This window comes from Condylura cristata, unplaced genomic scaffold, assembly GCF_000260355.1.
Source record: "Condylura cristata isolate star-nosed mole 26May11 unplaced genomic scaffold, ConCri1.0 scaffold00037, whole genome shotgun sequence".
Taxonomy (NCBI): Eukaryota; Metazoa; Chordata; class Mammalia; order Eulipotyphla; family Talpidae; genus Condylura; species Condylura cristata.
The window spans coordinates 3445706-3460930 of record NW_004567138.1 but is presented as its reverse complement, the minus strand read 5'-3'; positions in this window follow the sequence as shown (position 1 = coordinate 3460930).

Sequence of the window (15225 nt, the reverse complement as noted above, 5' to 3'; positions counted from 1 at the left end):
CTCTTCGCATGAGTTCAATTCCCACCTGCCCTGGAGGTGACCACGTGGTGTGGCAGACCTCTCCTGACCCACCCTCTGCGCCCCTCAGCAGTGTACTTTGTCGATCTCCCTGTTCTGTTCCCCACTCTGTCTCTGGTGAAGCCTCTCACCACCCCTGAGCCTCTGGCGTGTACTACTCCAGTTCTGTATGCACAAATAAATAAATCTTAAAAAAAAAAGTGGCATTTTTGCATGCCATTTGTATGCCACTGCCTTTTAAAGAAAACATTCAGACTATGCTTTGCTTCCACCAAGCCGGGAGGTCCTAGGGCCAATGCACCCTGAATCCCCACTTGGCAGGAAGGATATAAGGTCGCGGTTCTCAGTCTTGGCTGCACATGGAAATAAACCCTTTGCGGAACTTGGGAAAACACCATGCCAGGCCCCCCCTCCAGAGACTCTGATTTAATGGTGTGTGGTGTGTGCTGGGTACTGGGGATTTCAGTTTCCCAGATGGTTCTAATTGTAGTCAATGGCGGGAACCACTGATTTGGGGAATCTAATTTCCATATGCAGGACAGCCATGACACTCTCTGAGGCAGGAGCAGGCTGAGGGAAACAGAGCACAGTTCCCTGGGAATTGCCTGTGAGCATAACGTGGCCAAGTTACATGAGTGAGAATAGAGAGTAGGATGGGGTGGTCACTGTGGGTGGGTTGTTGGAATGAGTGAGGAGCCCAGGGCCCTTGAAAGTTCCAGAATTAAATTTTACCTCTGCCACAGGTTTACAAGCTGTTGTATAAACAAACAATTCAAAAAAGGGAAAAAGGAATAATATATGAAAATTATTTAATTTAATATATATTCTGCAAATGAATATTTCCTCCCTCTTGATTCCAAAAAAGATTATTTTAATGCTTGTCAGAGTGACCTGAGACAGGGGGAAATGAATCTTCAGTGTACTAAATGCATGTTACAGGTCAATTGGGCATTATGGATATAGGACAATGAAAATATTCTTATCATTTGACACCATGCTTCCTGTTCTCAGAATCTGTTCTAACGAAACAATTCACAAACTGAGAAAATCTGCATGGGCGAAGATATTTATCGTGATTATCTTTAATAATGCGGTATCAGAAATAACCATAGTATTAAACAGCAGAAGAAATATTCAAATGGCATATGTAAGTTATAGATGCTTTGAATGGAATATGATGCAGTATAATAAAATGGATGGAGATGAAAATGTTGTCCATGAATGTGTGTGTGTGTGTGTTCTCATGCTAAATAAATCACTCTGTGATGCTCTGTATAAACTATGGTTTCCATTGTGATTTTTTAACACATCATCTGGGACATCTTCAATTCAAAATATTCCCTCCTGGAAGAACTACTAGTCAGACACGCTTAATATTTAAGTTCTACATGGGTTGGCCCGTGATGGTTTAATTATGTTTTCAGGTCTTTAAGCTTTCTGTCCTTTGCATCAGAGAATTCTATGGGAACAGCTATTAATTTTTTAACTTACTCTCTTGCACCTTTTTAGAGGAGCCAGAAATCAATTAAAGGGGAAGAAATTAAACCTGATGAAGGTTTCCTCCTTGCAAGCCACATAGAAGAAGTGAGAACTCATCCCATTCATCTTTTAGAGGATCTATTTCTTGGGTGCAGCCTCTTTTAGATGGAAATTTCTAGATGTCTTTGAAAAGCCTTGCTAACCACCATTAAAAGCAATTTGGGGGCATGGTCACACAGACAGAATCTCCAGCTTGAGTAAGTAATAAAAGTAACCACATAGAAAAGTGGAAGCACAGAATGAATAAGAATCATCTCACAAATCTGTGAGGAGTTGTGGGTAGTATAGATTGGCTTTTGCTCCACGCAAAGACCACAGTTTATTTTTCTGCTACTAAGCCTGGTCAATAGATCTAAGTTATTACCACAAAATATGCCACAGCAATCCACAACCAATTAATGAACACATACTGAGGTAACTGCAGATTGAATGGTGTGACAGCTCTTGAAATCTATTATTATTAAGACAAGTTTAAATTAGCCTATATCATATTTAAAATATGATTCAGTCCCAGCCATGTCTATTTTGTGGTCTGAAAAACACAATAAAATTTACACTCAATTCCAAATGATGACTTTATTTTTTTAAAGATTTATTTGTTTACTTCTACATAACGGGGCTACAGGCCACAGGTGCAGGGGCAGTGAGAGGATTCACCAGAAACAGTGGGGAGCAGAACAGGCTGACTGATGAAGTACTCTGCTGAGGGGAGCAGCGGGCCGGTCAGGTCAGGAGAGGTCTGCTGCGCCATGTGGGTCACCTCCCCGGCCGGGATCGAACTCGCCTTAAGGTGGCTGCGACTAGCTTGCAGTGCTGTGTCCTAATCCATGGTGCCACCAGCTCAAGCCCTTTTTCTTTTCATTTTTAATTTTCTTTTAGTTTGAACCATAGAACATCTGTAGAGCAGGTAGAAATTATTCAAGCTTTAAGCAACAACTTCTGCTGAGTCAGTGAATTGCTCTCATCTGATATAGTGGATTGTACTTGCTAGGTCTTCCGCCTTAGTTTGCAATCAGTTTTTGTATCTGTCCAGTTTCAGTCTAGGTGCTGCTTTTAGTTCATTTTTCTGTAATTGTGATACAAATAGGGTGCAGTTAGAAAAGCTGGAGCTGAAGTCTGCGCTTAGAGATGTGAGTTCTGATAGGGTCCTGACATGGTATGAATGTTACAAGGTCTACTCTCCTTTTCACTGGGACACAGCCAACTGCCCGTGTTTTAATTAATTATCCAAAGTCAAAACCATGTCTTGGTGTGTGGTAGGACCTTGTGGTCTTACCAGCACCTTCCAGGAACCTCATAGGAGAGAAAGGCTTCTCATCTAGCAAACTGTTCCACAATTTCCCCCAGAACTTTGGGCCACTTCTCTGCAAATTTGCATCTGGGAGAAGGTTCGAGATTTTTGTTGATTTGTTCACCTTTCCTCAGTGGAGTTGCTAGGGAGGAGAAAGCAGTCAGGAGCCACACCAGATTGAACCCATGCAAAAATCTTTATTCCTTCCCTGATGCTGTCCCATCCATCCCAAAGTGTGTGAAATAAAATTCCCTTTTTCATTTTGAATGCAGCTGTAAGTTTTTGTTGTTCCTTCTAAATTTTGTTGGTGCTTTAGCTATTAAGGGAGGAGTCTCTGAGTTGGCTTTATTCTGCCATCTGTGCTCAAAGTCCAACAGTATCATTCTCCTTACTGAATGTAATGATCTCTTCTCAGCGTTTACTCTGCCTTGGATGACCTCAAAAACAACTTACTGTTTCTCCATTCACTTCGGTTCTATGAGCTACGCCTCCTTGACCACTGACTGTCCTTTTAAAAAAAGTTCCTGCTCACTAAAATAAATGTGTTGAACTATTTTACAGTTCACAGTGCTAGCTACGCATTAGAATCACTTGGGGAGCTTTTCAGAAACACTTCACTCCCAGGAATTCTACATTATTTAGTGTGAGTGTCAACATTTTAAAAATATCTCCAGGGATTTAATGAGTGTCAGAGATTGAAAGCCATATCTAAGATGTGAAACTGACTTCCTCTATAAAGAAGACAGGTGCAACTTGCAGAAATCCCCTGAAGAAGCAGGTGGTTGAACAACAATAGCAAGAAGGAAGATTCCATGGACAAACCTCACAAAATTCAGAAAAAAGATGTAAGAACAGCAGAGGAAGAGGAGTCTAAAGCAGGCTGCTAATTCCGTTTGGTAAGTTGAGAATGGGATCCAGAAGTTATATGAAAAGCCAGACCATTTTAGTAATTAGTGAGACAGCCATTGCTTATCTCCTGCCATACATGAGATTTCAGAAAGATCTCGATAGTGCATCTCGTCCTGTCAACATTTTTACCCCAGGGCCCTCCCTGGTGGCACAGCGGGTTAAAGCTCAACACTAAGAGGCTAAGGCCACTTCAGCATGAGTTCATCCCTGCCAGGGAAGTGACCCACATGGCACAACAGACCTCTCCTCACCCACCCCCTTCTCCACTCAACAGTGTACTTAGTAGTTCTGTCTGCTCTGCTCCCCACTCTGTCTCTGGTGAATCCTCTCACCGCCCCTGCACCTCTGGCCTGTACCCCAGTTTTGTATGCATAAATAAATCTTTAAAAAAAAATCTGTCCCTGGCTTTCTATCTCTCTGCCAGTTTTTCAGGGGTGAACTATTTAGAACAATCAAGAGCACCTCAGTCTCTCTTTACCCCACTCATCTTCCATGCTGTTACTAGGGCTATGGTTCTTAAACTTGAGTGGGCCTGAGAATCAGCTGGGCACTTGGCACAGCATGAACCCCCAAATTCCATGACCAGAATTCTGATCCTGAAGTCTGGGGTTAGGGCCAAGAATTTGGGTTTCGATCAAGTCTCAATACAGCTGCTACTGGCTACACCTTGAGAAGTCCTGGAGCACAGCGTTCATCCTAAAACACTTTGGTGGGTTCGACTGTGGCCTAAATCCTTTGTAAGATAAAACGCTACTAGTGAGCAGCGTACACAGACACTTCAACAATACCAGCAACATCTCCCCACAGGCCATGCCTCTGGTTCACACATACCAGTCACCCCTCTCCCACACCATGCCGCCATGTTCTGCACCTTACTCTCGGGTGCACATCTCTCTTCCCGCAGCCCCGTTCTCTATTTCTATATTGGGTAGACTCCTACTCATCAGTCAAGATTATGCTTAAATGTCATTTTCTCCATGAAACCTCCACAAATTATTCCGAAATATAGTCTTTTTTTCTATCTTTTCTCCTCTCTGCTTTAATTTGCTCGGCATTCCATTGCATTTTGATTATCTGTTTGCATCTAATTCTATTCCATCGTGACCCCTATAAATACAACCAAATTTTATTCTCTTTATTGTGCTGTGCTCTTTATATCTCTAAGACTTAACATAGTGTCTAGACCAAATATATTGAATATTATATATTTGGTGAGTAAAAGGATCTATCAAGGTAAATTATATAACTAAAGAGTTGGTTGACTTTTTCCTTAAAGCATAAGAATACTTGGAAAAGACATCTATCGTTCTTTAGATGGGGGTTGGGCATATCCCTAATCTAGACCTGGAAAATGTTTTCAAGGTTGGACACTGAAAAATATTCAGGTTTATGAAAGAGAATTTCTGTAGACTGCTGTTATTCTCTACACAGGAATAATCGCCAATTCCTTATCCCAACTTCTCAAAAATGTCTTAGCATTTTAAGCCTGGTTTCTATGAAAGAGAGTTTGAATGTGATCTTATTTTTTTTTTTAAATGCAATTACTTCACCTGACAAAAAGTCAGAGAAATGATTTAATAACATCCCTTTCGTTTGAAATAGAGGGCATGCTATAATTTGGAGGCTAGAGACCAAAAGTCTTTCCTTCTTATTGAGATTAATAAGTATCTTAGGGCTGGAAGACACGTAAGTGGTCACAGAAGAAATTCAGTGTGCTTCCAAAATATAAATCACAGTCATTTATTCTCAGGTTTCTAAAATATTGGCAAAGCAAGGAGATTCCTAAATTTATAGATGATTCTAAGGGTAAGGATGTTTTTCTGTCACTTACTGGTATTTTTTAAAACTATGTCATTGTGTTCAGCCCTATAGAATTTATGCCATCAGGAGGTGTATATTCAGATAAAATCTGGCTCAAAGAAAGGGAAATATTGGCAGAACATATGTTGGTAAGTGATTTACAAAGGCACATATAAATTGGTTTGTTCTGAGCTTTAATCTCCCTTTTCAATAAAACCTTGACCAAGGACTTGGAGAGCTGTTTAAACTCATACTTCAGGGCAAGTGTCAGAGGTGGTATTTGAGTACCCAGAATTACTCTGGGGTTCAACCACTAAGTCAGTGCATAATAATCACCCCACTCATCCATCCATCCACCCATCCATCCAGTTTGCACTGAAGTGCCAGGAACTCTTGTTAACACCCAGGGATGCAGCAATGAACAAAAATATTTGAGTCTTTCCTTACATGGACCACACTCTATATTTGAGAGAAATGCAAAAACAAAACAAAACAAAACAAACATGTGTGTATATGTGTGTGTAAATCACTATGGACAAGAAAAAAAGCCAGAAACAGACTAGAGAACTATGGACCAGTGAGTCTGTGGTTTCCTGGGTGAGCTAGAAGCAGAAGAGTGGCCCACCCAGTTATTCCTGAAGGAGCCTCCCATAAGTGGAAGCAGGAGGCACAGAGGCTCTGAGGTGAGAGCACACCGGAAGTGTCTGAGCAACAGTGAGGATAGCCCAAGAGGATGGGGTTGGTGGTGTGAGCTGATCCCGTATGCCACTGGGCTCCATTGTAGTGGTTGTGGTTCTTACTTGGTATGAGATGAGAAATATTCACTATATATTTTAGAAGAATAATAAGTTTTCTTTTTATGTTTTTTTTGTAGAAAAAGATTTATTTATTTATGCATACAGAATTGGGGTATAAGCCAGAGGTGCAAGGGTGGTGAAAGGATTCACCAGAGACAGAGTGGGGAGCAGCGGGCTGTTCAGGAGAGGTCTGCTAAGCCATGTGGGTCACCTCCTGGGCTGGGGATTGAATTCACACTGAAGTGGCTTTAGCTTGTAATGCTGTGCCTTAACCTGCTGTGCCACCAGGGAGGGCCTTCTTTTTATATTTTTATCGTGTTCTGCAGCTTGCTTTTTGGAACAGATGATAGAGCAGGAGCTGTGCAATGAATTAGAAGTTAATGACGATAATCTAGGTGAGAGATGGCTGTGCCTCAAACGAAGATTTAGTATTTAGTGCTGAAAAGCGGTTGGCTCTGGATATATTTTGAAAAAAAAAAAAAGAAAGAAAAGGCGCTAAAGTATTGAATAGAAGTTGACATCAGGGCTTGCGGGTGCTGGCCATGGGAGGTGAGAGACGCAGAGAACTCTGTTCCCAAGGTGTTAAACTGAGACGCTACTGAGATTCCCAAGTGGGGCTGGATGGAGAGAAGAGGTCCATGTGGAAAAATGGCTTTAGCAATCTGGATATGGATGGTACATAAGCCATGAGACCGAATGAGATCACTTAAGGTGAGTGTGTAACCAAAAAAGAATTTCCAAGGAAAATGTTTTGGGTTCTCCAGTGGGAAGAGATCAACGAGCTGAGGATTATGCACGTGGAAAGGATCACCCACTTGTTTATTAAGCTCACCAAGAAGACCAAATACTCAAGAATAAATACTCAAAATTTGACAATTATGCAATCAGATGGAATGTTTCAAAATGCCATTAAACCTAACAAGTTTAGTTTACGATCCTGACAATATTGATCTAGTAACTATCCTTTAGCGCCACCTGCTGGGCTCAGGCTAAACGAAGTAACTAAGGATGAAGCCTTGTAGTTCTCGTGATCTTAGTAAATGACAGATACTGGAGTTTTTAGAGTACCCTGACAAATTAGATAGTCACTTTGTAATTCATCAGTGATAAGGATAATGCTTGAAATATTTAGGGAAGAAACAAAAGGGAAAAAAGGAAATAAAAGGGCAAGCAGAAAAAGTGGTAAGAAAAAAGAGAGCAGGAACGAGACAGAGGAGTTGTCTAATTATTGTATAATTCGTCTTTTGGTGACTAGACCATCAATTTTAAAGTATTTTCCATGTGTACGTTTTCTACCTTACCCCCTACAAACACATAGGCTCACTTTTTTTTTTAAGATTTATTTATTTATGCATGCAGAACTGGGGTACAGGCAAAAAGTGCGGGAGTGGTGAGAGTATTAACCAGAGACAGGGTAGGGAGCAGAACAGGCAGATAGAATGAAACACACTGCTGAGGGAAGAAGTGGGGGGACAGGAGAGGTCTGCTGTGCCATGGGGGTCAGCTCCCTGGTCAGGAATCGAACTCTGGCAGAGTGGCTGCTGATAGCTTCTCAGTGCTGCACTGTAACCCACTGGCCACCAGGAAGGGCAATGATCAATTTGTTTTTATAGTCAGGTAACACATCTTAAATATTACCTGTGAGATGCTCACCTGCTAGCCCAAGGCCAGGCAACAATTAGTTACATTTTCCAAAGACTGCAGTGAGAAAAGCAAGCAAGATTAAAGTTGGTTGATACTTAACATAATAAACGGTATACATATTAATTTTATGTTATATGGAGGTTTTTGTTTTTTTTTAAACCAGAACTAAAAGTGAAAGATAATTTAAAAAGGACAATGTTAGAGACCTTTGTAGTGGGAATAAATAATGGGCAAAAGCACAATCAGAGACAGCCAGACCCAAATCTAGCAGCAGGGGAGGAAGTTGGGTTGTGTGCCCACAGGCTGGGTTTCTGGTAGAAAATTCTTAAGATCCCTTTTGTATGATAAATGATCATAATGAAGAAAGCCAAATAGGAAAAAATCAAAATAAGTGCAAAATGACGCCAGTATCATTTAAAATTATAACACCTCACAAGTTGGGTTTACATCGTTGCTTGCTTATACCCTTCTCTCTTCTGAGTGTAACACATTTTTATTCGGATATATGCCCTCACCCAATCCTTGAGAATGGCAGGTTCATAAATTGGCAATGACACAGGTCAAGAATGTGGAATACAAGGAGACACTTCTGGGTCCTTTAAAAAAAAATTATTTTTAATTATTTATGCATACACGAATGAGTGTAAGCCAGAGGTGGGGGATAGGAGGATTCACCAGAGACAGAATGGGGAGCAGAACAGGCAGATTGACTGAAAAACACTGCTGAGAGCAGTGGGCGGGACAGGAGAGGTCTGCTGTGCCATGTAGGTCACCTCCCTGTCTGGGATCGAACTTGTGCTGCAGTGGCTGGTGATAGCTTGATAGTACTGAGACTTTAAACCTTGTGCCACCAGGTAGGCCCTCATTTCTGGGTCCTTATGGAAGTTTCCTATGTGTTGCTAGAAAAGACCTTCTTTAAATGATTCTGACTGTCAAAGGTCACTGGAGAAACATGTAGCTTCAATGCTACTGAAAACTATCCTGTCCCCCTTAGAAGGAAGTTGTGGGTAGAAAAACTGAGAGACAGAAACTGTGGGCCATATTGCCCACTGAGCACTGTACCAACCAACAGGGCATTTGCCATGTTTGTGTGTGTGTGTGTGTGTGTGTGTTCTGGTTATATGTATCAATATCAATATATTTTGCCATTGTTTAAATTGGTATAAGCTGACATTTTATTATTTTGAGGTGAAAACATCTTAATGAAAAAAAAAATGACTTGGTTGGGGTTTGTTCCTGCAGTACCAGAACTGTTGGGCATCGGCAGAGATGCTGATGCAACTCAACCCCTCTATAAATCAGAGGAGAAAAGCAGCATGACCATTTTGGTATATATGGAAGAAGCACTTGGGAAAATTCAGAGTGGGAGATTCTCATTAAATAATGAATAGAAAAAGACTGATAAGCCTTAGACATAGAAACAAGCAAGAATGCAGCCACATGAATGTAACCACCTCTTACCCTCTTACTTGCAACTCGAATCCATAGGGTCTTTGGGACCAGTCAGACGACTGTGGGGTTTACAGGAAGTTGGATAACAGCGAGATCTCAAGTTTTTGCTGGATTTCAGCAGCGAGAACTAGCAAAGGGTTTTCTTCCTCGGGCATTGCCAAGGAGCCCAGGGTGGATACTGGCTGGGAAAAATAAAGTTTTCAGAGACAAATGGCAAAAATCACCATCTGACAAAATGGGTCAGCTTCCTGGCCGGGGACTGAACTCACGCTCCAGTGGCTGACTATTGCTTGATAATACTGAGACTTTAACCTGACAAAATGTGCTTGGTGGCTGGGTTTTCATGAGGTCAAAAGCTAAATGGGTCAATTAAGTCCTCCCTGTTCATAAGACTGATAAAGGACTGACTGCCCTTGTAAGCTCCCTGGAGTGAAGACTGATGTGCCACACACACCCTCCTCACCCCGCCCCACTTCCTCTGACTGCTGCCTTCACAGGCATTTAGACAACTTTACTTGGGCAGTCCAATGAGAAAGAAAGTAACAACAGTCACAGAAACAGAGCTTATCTAAGGAGTCGGCAAAAATGATGATGGCTTTTGAATACCTGTCTCAGGAAGTAAAGCTGCTGGAGGAGACAGACGACAATTTAGTTGGGGGAAAAATAATAAGAGTAAAAAGAGTCACTGGCAAAATAGAAAAGACTTTATGAAGGTAAACAAACAGAAAACCCATGATTTATCAATTAAACATTTCCAAAGGTAAATAGAAGGGAAAGGTAAATAGAAAGTGTAAAGACCCAAATTAGTACCCTTGGGAAAGCAAGGCTAAGAAATTCCTCAATGACCAGAGGAAAAGCTTTATCAAGAGTGATGATAAGTGGCTTGGAGAATAGATCTGATTCTATAATCGACCTCCAGACGGAGAGAAGATTTAAAAAATACTAAATGAAAATTTCTGTATGTTGAATAGATATTGGCGGGCAGGTTGACAGGGCATATGGATTTTCAGAGTATATGTTTGAGAAAAGATACACTGGGAAAATCCCAATGAAATTTCTGAATTCAAAGAAAGAAAAAAGCAGATTCCTTCAGGGGGGCTAAAAATCACTTCTCAAAGACAAAGATCCAGAATTGTATAAAACTTCCCATATGTACCCCTAAAAACAGAAGAACAGTACAGCTATATCCACAGACTTGTGAAGGAAGCAACTGCATGCCACAGACTGATACTCTAAGATATCCCATCCCACAATTTGCAGAATTTTAAGGATATGTACCATTTCAGAGGTTTCATCACATAAGTGCCCCAAATGAGAAATTTTCTCAAGGAATAACTCTAACCAGATCAATAATCAGACCCAAAACCCAAACATGCATTAAAATAGGGCAAGATGGTATCAAAAAACAGCAATGAGCAATGACATAAGATATTTATATCCATACATAGCCACCTAAATAAAAAAGGGTGGACGGTCAGGGAATCCGCATGGAAGCCTGTATGTGCTTGAAACAAAAAGCTTAATTTATGGATAATTTAACAATCCTAAATACAAGTATTAAATTATTTTGGAATAAAAAGGGAATTGGACAGGGACCTAACTAATCTAGAATTTTCAACTGAAGTCCAAGGGAAACAGGGGAAGAAATCTATTGAAAAAAAATTCACAATTTTGTTGAGACAGAGCAGGAGACAGGCAGGGGGGTAGCATTTAATTAGCAGCCACCTTCGGGGGGGGGGGTTCTTGGTTATTATCCCTCCCCAGAAACACACTTTTCTTCTTCTCTCCCTTGTTCCCTTGCTGGAGGGAATGCTGACCGATGCAAACGTGAAATACCCCATAATCACCTGAAACAGCAGCCTTTTATTAGGCCGAATGAGCTGACATCAACAATGCTGTGATTTTTATATACAAAGTGGAGTGCAATTAACTAAATCACAACTCCAAAGCCATCTACAAGATGGCACTTCTGTGTCCCCTTGTACATGTTACACAAGAGATGCTAATCTTTCTAGCCACTGATTTTCAGGCCAGTGATTATTCACCTTGGACTGAGGATTCAAATCCAAATGAGTTTCTCTACCTCAGCAACAGCTGGAGATTGCTTATTTGTTTGTTTTCTGCTGTGGATTTCCAGCATTCAAGCTGCACAGATTTCAACAAGCTTGGAAGGACAAAGGAATAAACAGCCCCTCCTTTGAGAATTAAACAAATGGTTTCAAGTTATCTAGACGAATCAAGCAGTCACTCATGGTCACAATATTTCTGTAGAAATGGCAATTCTCTGCATTGTCAAATTCTCTGCAGTGGTGTATACAATCTAAAATGAAAATTTCCATTTTATAGAACTTACAAGGAAAAAAAGGCTAATTTAAAAAGCTAGCATTTCACCTTGACTTGTAGAACTATGTGCAATAACACAATGTTGAAAAAACCCAAGTCTCTGACAACACATTTTGGTTAAACAAGTAACAGAATTTTCCAACATTTTAGGTTTGCAAATCCCTTTAAGTGAATTTTAAAGTATTTGAGCAATTTTGAGCACCCTTGAATAACTGATTGATCAGAACTTTAAAGATTATGCTATACAGGGTCCTCCCTGGTGGCGCAGCAGGTTAAAGCACAGCACCAAGAAGCTAAAGCCACCTCAACATGAGTTTGATCCCCGCCCAGAAGTGATCCACATGGCGTGGCAGACCTCTCCTGACCCGCCCGCTGCTCCCCTCAGCAGCGTACTTCATCGATCTGCCTGTTCTGCTCCCCACTCTGTCTCTGGTGAATCCTCTCACCGCCCCTGCACGTCTGGCAATTTTGTATGAATAAATAAATAAATCTTAAAAAAAAAAGATTATGCTATACAAAGTCTTCAAAATACAATAGATGCATTGAGCCTCATCACTCTACACCCTAAATATTTTATTTTAACATAAAGCATTAACATATTCCTTCATTTGCACATATTCTTCAGCAGTACCAAGCTATGATCAGAATTCTTACATAAGCCACATCCATAATGCATGTCTTCATTTGAAGTTTAAGTTTATTTAAATTAGAGGATGAAGTCTGTGTATTTTCTGAAATGATCCTTTGGAGGTTTTTTTACAATATATCTAATCCTTTACAGACCATACTATTTAAGATTTACATACTATTTAAAATTAAATATAATACCCAGTATAAATGTACTAGTAGGTTTTAGAATGAACTGACTCAGTAGATATTCAACTTGGCCTGTGGAGGCAAGAGTTCCTGGGTATGCTGGCACGTGTGGTGGGTTACCAGGGCATGCCTTGGTATGCTTTGCAGGATGGAAGAAAGCTCAGGGAAGCTCCAGTGTGCACCAGGCATCTGGAGGGCTTGTGGAAAGCCAGGTGCCCCATGATCTGATAACAGAAGTCAAGGGGAGCCTGAGAGCTTGCATTTATTACGAGTTTCCAGGTGATGTGTTGCTACTAGTGGGGGTCACACTCTAAGAACCACTGGCACAAGCGGATCCCACAAACTGACAGATCACCTCCACCGTCTTCCTCCTGTTTAACAAGTTAGCCCTGCTGTTTATTTCAAATTCAGCAGGAAAAAAGCATATATCGTTGTCACATATTTTTGAATGATATATAAAATTTTATTTAGGGGTTGACTTGTGTTACATAGAGAGAAAATTTATGGGCCTCCCTGGCAGCCTAGGGGTAAAGTCTCGGCATTATCACACTGAGGCTTGAGTTCGATTCCCGGCCAGGGAAGTGACCCATATGGAGCAGACGACCTCTCCAGTTTTACCCACTGCTCTGCTGAGCAGTGTATTTCAGTAGATTTGCTGTTCTGCTCCCCATTCTTGCTGGTGAATCCTCTCACCCCTTGCAACTCTGACCTACTCTCCAGTTCTATGCAAAAAAAAAAAAAAAAACTTTAAAAAATAGAGAGGAAATTTATGTATTTGTTATTAGAAATTCCTAGGAATTGAATAACTGTTTCATGACACCACTGTTCAGAATGATTTGCATCTGGTGATTAAAAGAATGGATCCTGTATTTTTCACTGTAATTTACTGTTTCTGAATGACAAGAAGAAGTAATCCATAAAGGTCTCCTCTCACAACTCCCCCGCACCCCCGCCAAAAGATGATAGTTCTGACTTTAAGGAAACTCCTAGAAACCTAATAGGGAGACTAAAAAGTGATATATCATTAAGGATGATACTGGGGAGAAGGTTAATTTACATGAAAAAATATTGCACTTGATTTTTTTTTTAATACAGACTCATTTATTTATGCACACAAGAACTGGGGTGTAGATCAGAGGTGGGGGGGGTGAGAGGATTCGCCAGAGACAGAGTGGGGAGCAGAACAGGTGGATTGACTGAAATACATTGTGAGGGGAGCAGTGGGAAGGACAGGAGAGGTCTGCTGTGCCTCGTGGTTCCCCTCCTTAGCTAGGGTTCGAACTCGCACTGTAGTGGCTGTGGATAGCTTCACGGTGCTGTGCTTTAACCCCTTGCGCCACCAGGGAGGGCCCCACTTTTCAATAATGTCCTTTACGGACCTGCTGGAGTAGTAGTTGTATTGGCCTATGAGGTGCTGAGTGGAGGGTTCTAAGGGTGTAGATGCCATTGTTCACTGACACAGCCTGGCACTGCATGTCTTTAGAGTACAGTATTTATCATTTATTCCTTCAAATACTAGCTGTTTGCTGGTAATGGAGCACCAAATACAAAAATGGGCTCAGTCATAAATTACTGGTGGTCACTATAGCAACACTGTATGACAAATTCTATTTTTGGCCCTGGGATTACAAAATCACTTTACTAACATAAATCTGTGTATTACTTTAAATATATGAAAACTAGTTTAAAATATAACTTTTAAGTATTATTTTACGTAAAGATAATTCATAAAGGTCTATTTCCCCTCCCCTCCAAAAAAAAAATGTCAGAAGACTCAGTAGATATCAAACCACCATCTATTATACATAGAAGATCATCATTTATGAAAGAAATGTACCTGGGCCTGTTTTATGTGCCCCCTTTAGAATGATAGAGCCATTTACTTGATCTTGTCTTCCTGATTCAGCTCTTCCTGAAGGTTGTAGTTTGATCTCAGTTGAAATACCCTGGTGGTTGTTCAAAACTTAGTGTTTAAAGCATGAAGAAATCAGTGATATTATTTCAACACATAAAATTAGCATGATCCCAAGAGGCCATCTTTTAGAAATTGCAGTATTTCTTTTCTGTTCCTCCTCAGCATATAATATCCTTAAAAAAAAAAAAATACAGGTGTGCCGTGCCTGAAACCTAAACAATATTATAAGTGATATTCAAGTAAATTGAAAAAAAGATGATCACGTGAAAAAGTCACTTTTACATTTGAAGTTCTGTTTTGTTTTTGCATAGATGGACTTGGTATCTGGTGATAGGCAGGCAATTTCATGCAAGCATTGTCCTGGGGATGCCAGAGGCCCTGAGAAGACAGGAGATGCTGAGAATCTTAGTCTTCCTTTCCTCACCGTTAAACCCACAGACAGTTTTGTGAGTAGAAATATACTGCGAGCTCAGAGCAGTTCCCAGAATCCAGGCACTCTGCGTCTCCTCGTCTCTCATCCCATGCTGTTACAGTGCGTGACGTCACTGAGAAAACCCAGCTTGTTGTTTAGGGTCTGAGTCTCTTTGGCGTGTTTAACTCATTATATGCAAGAGATTTTCAAGCCTTTTGTCAATGATTATGTTCACAACTACACTGTATATATTTTAACTCAAATAGTCATGCCATCCAAACCACTATAA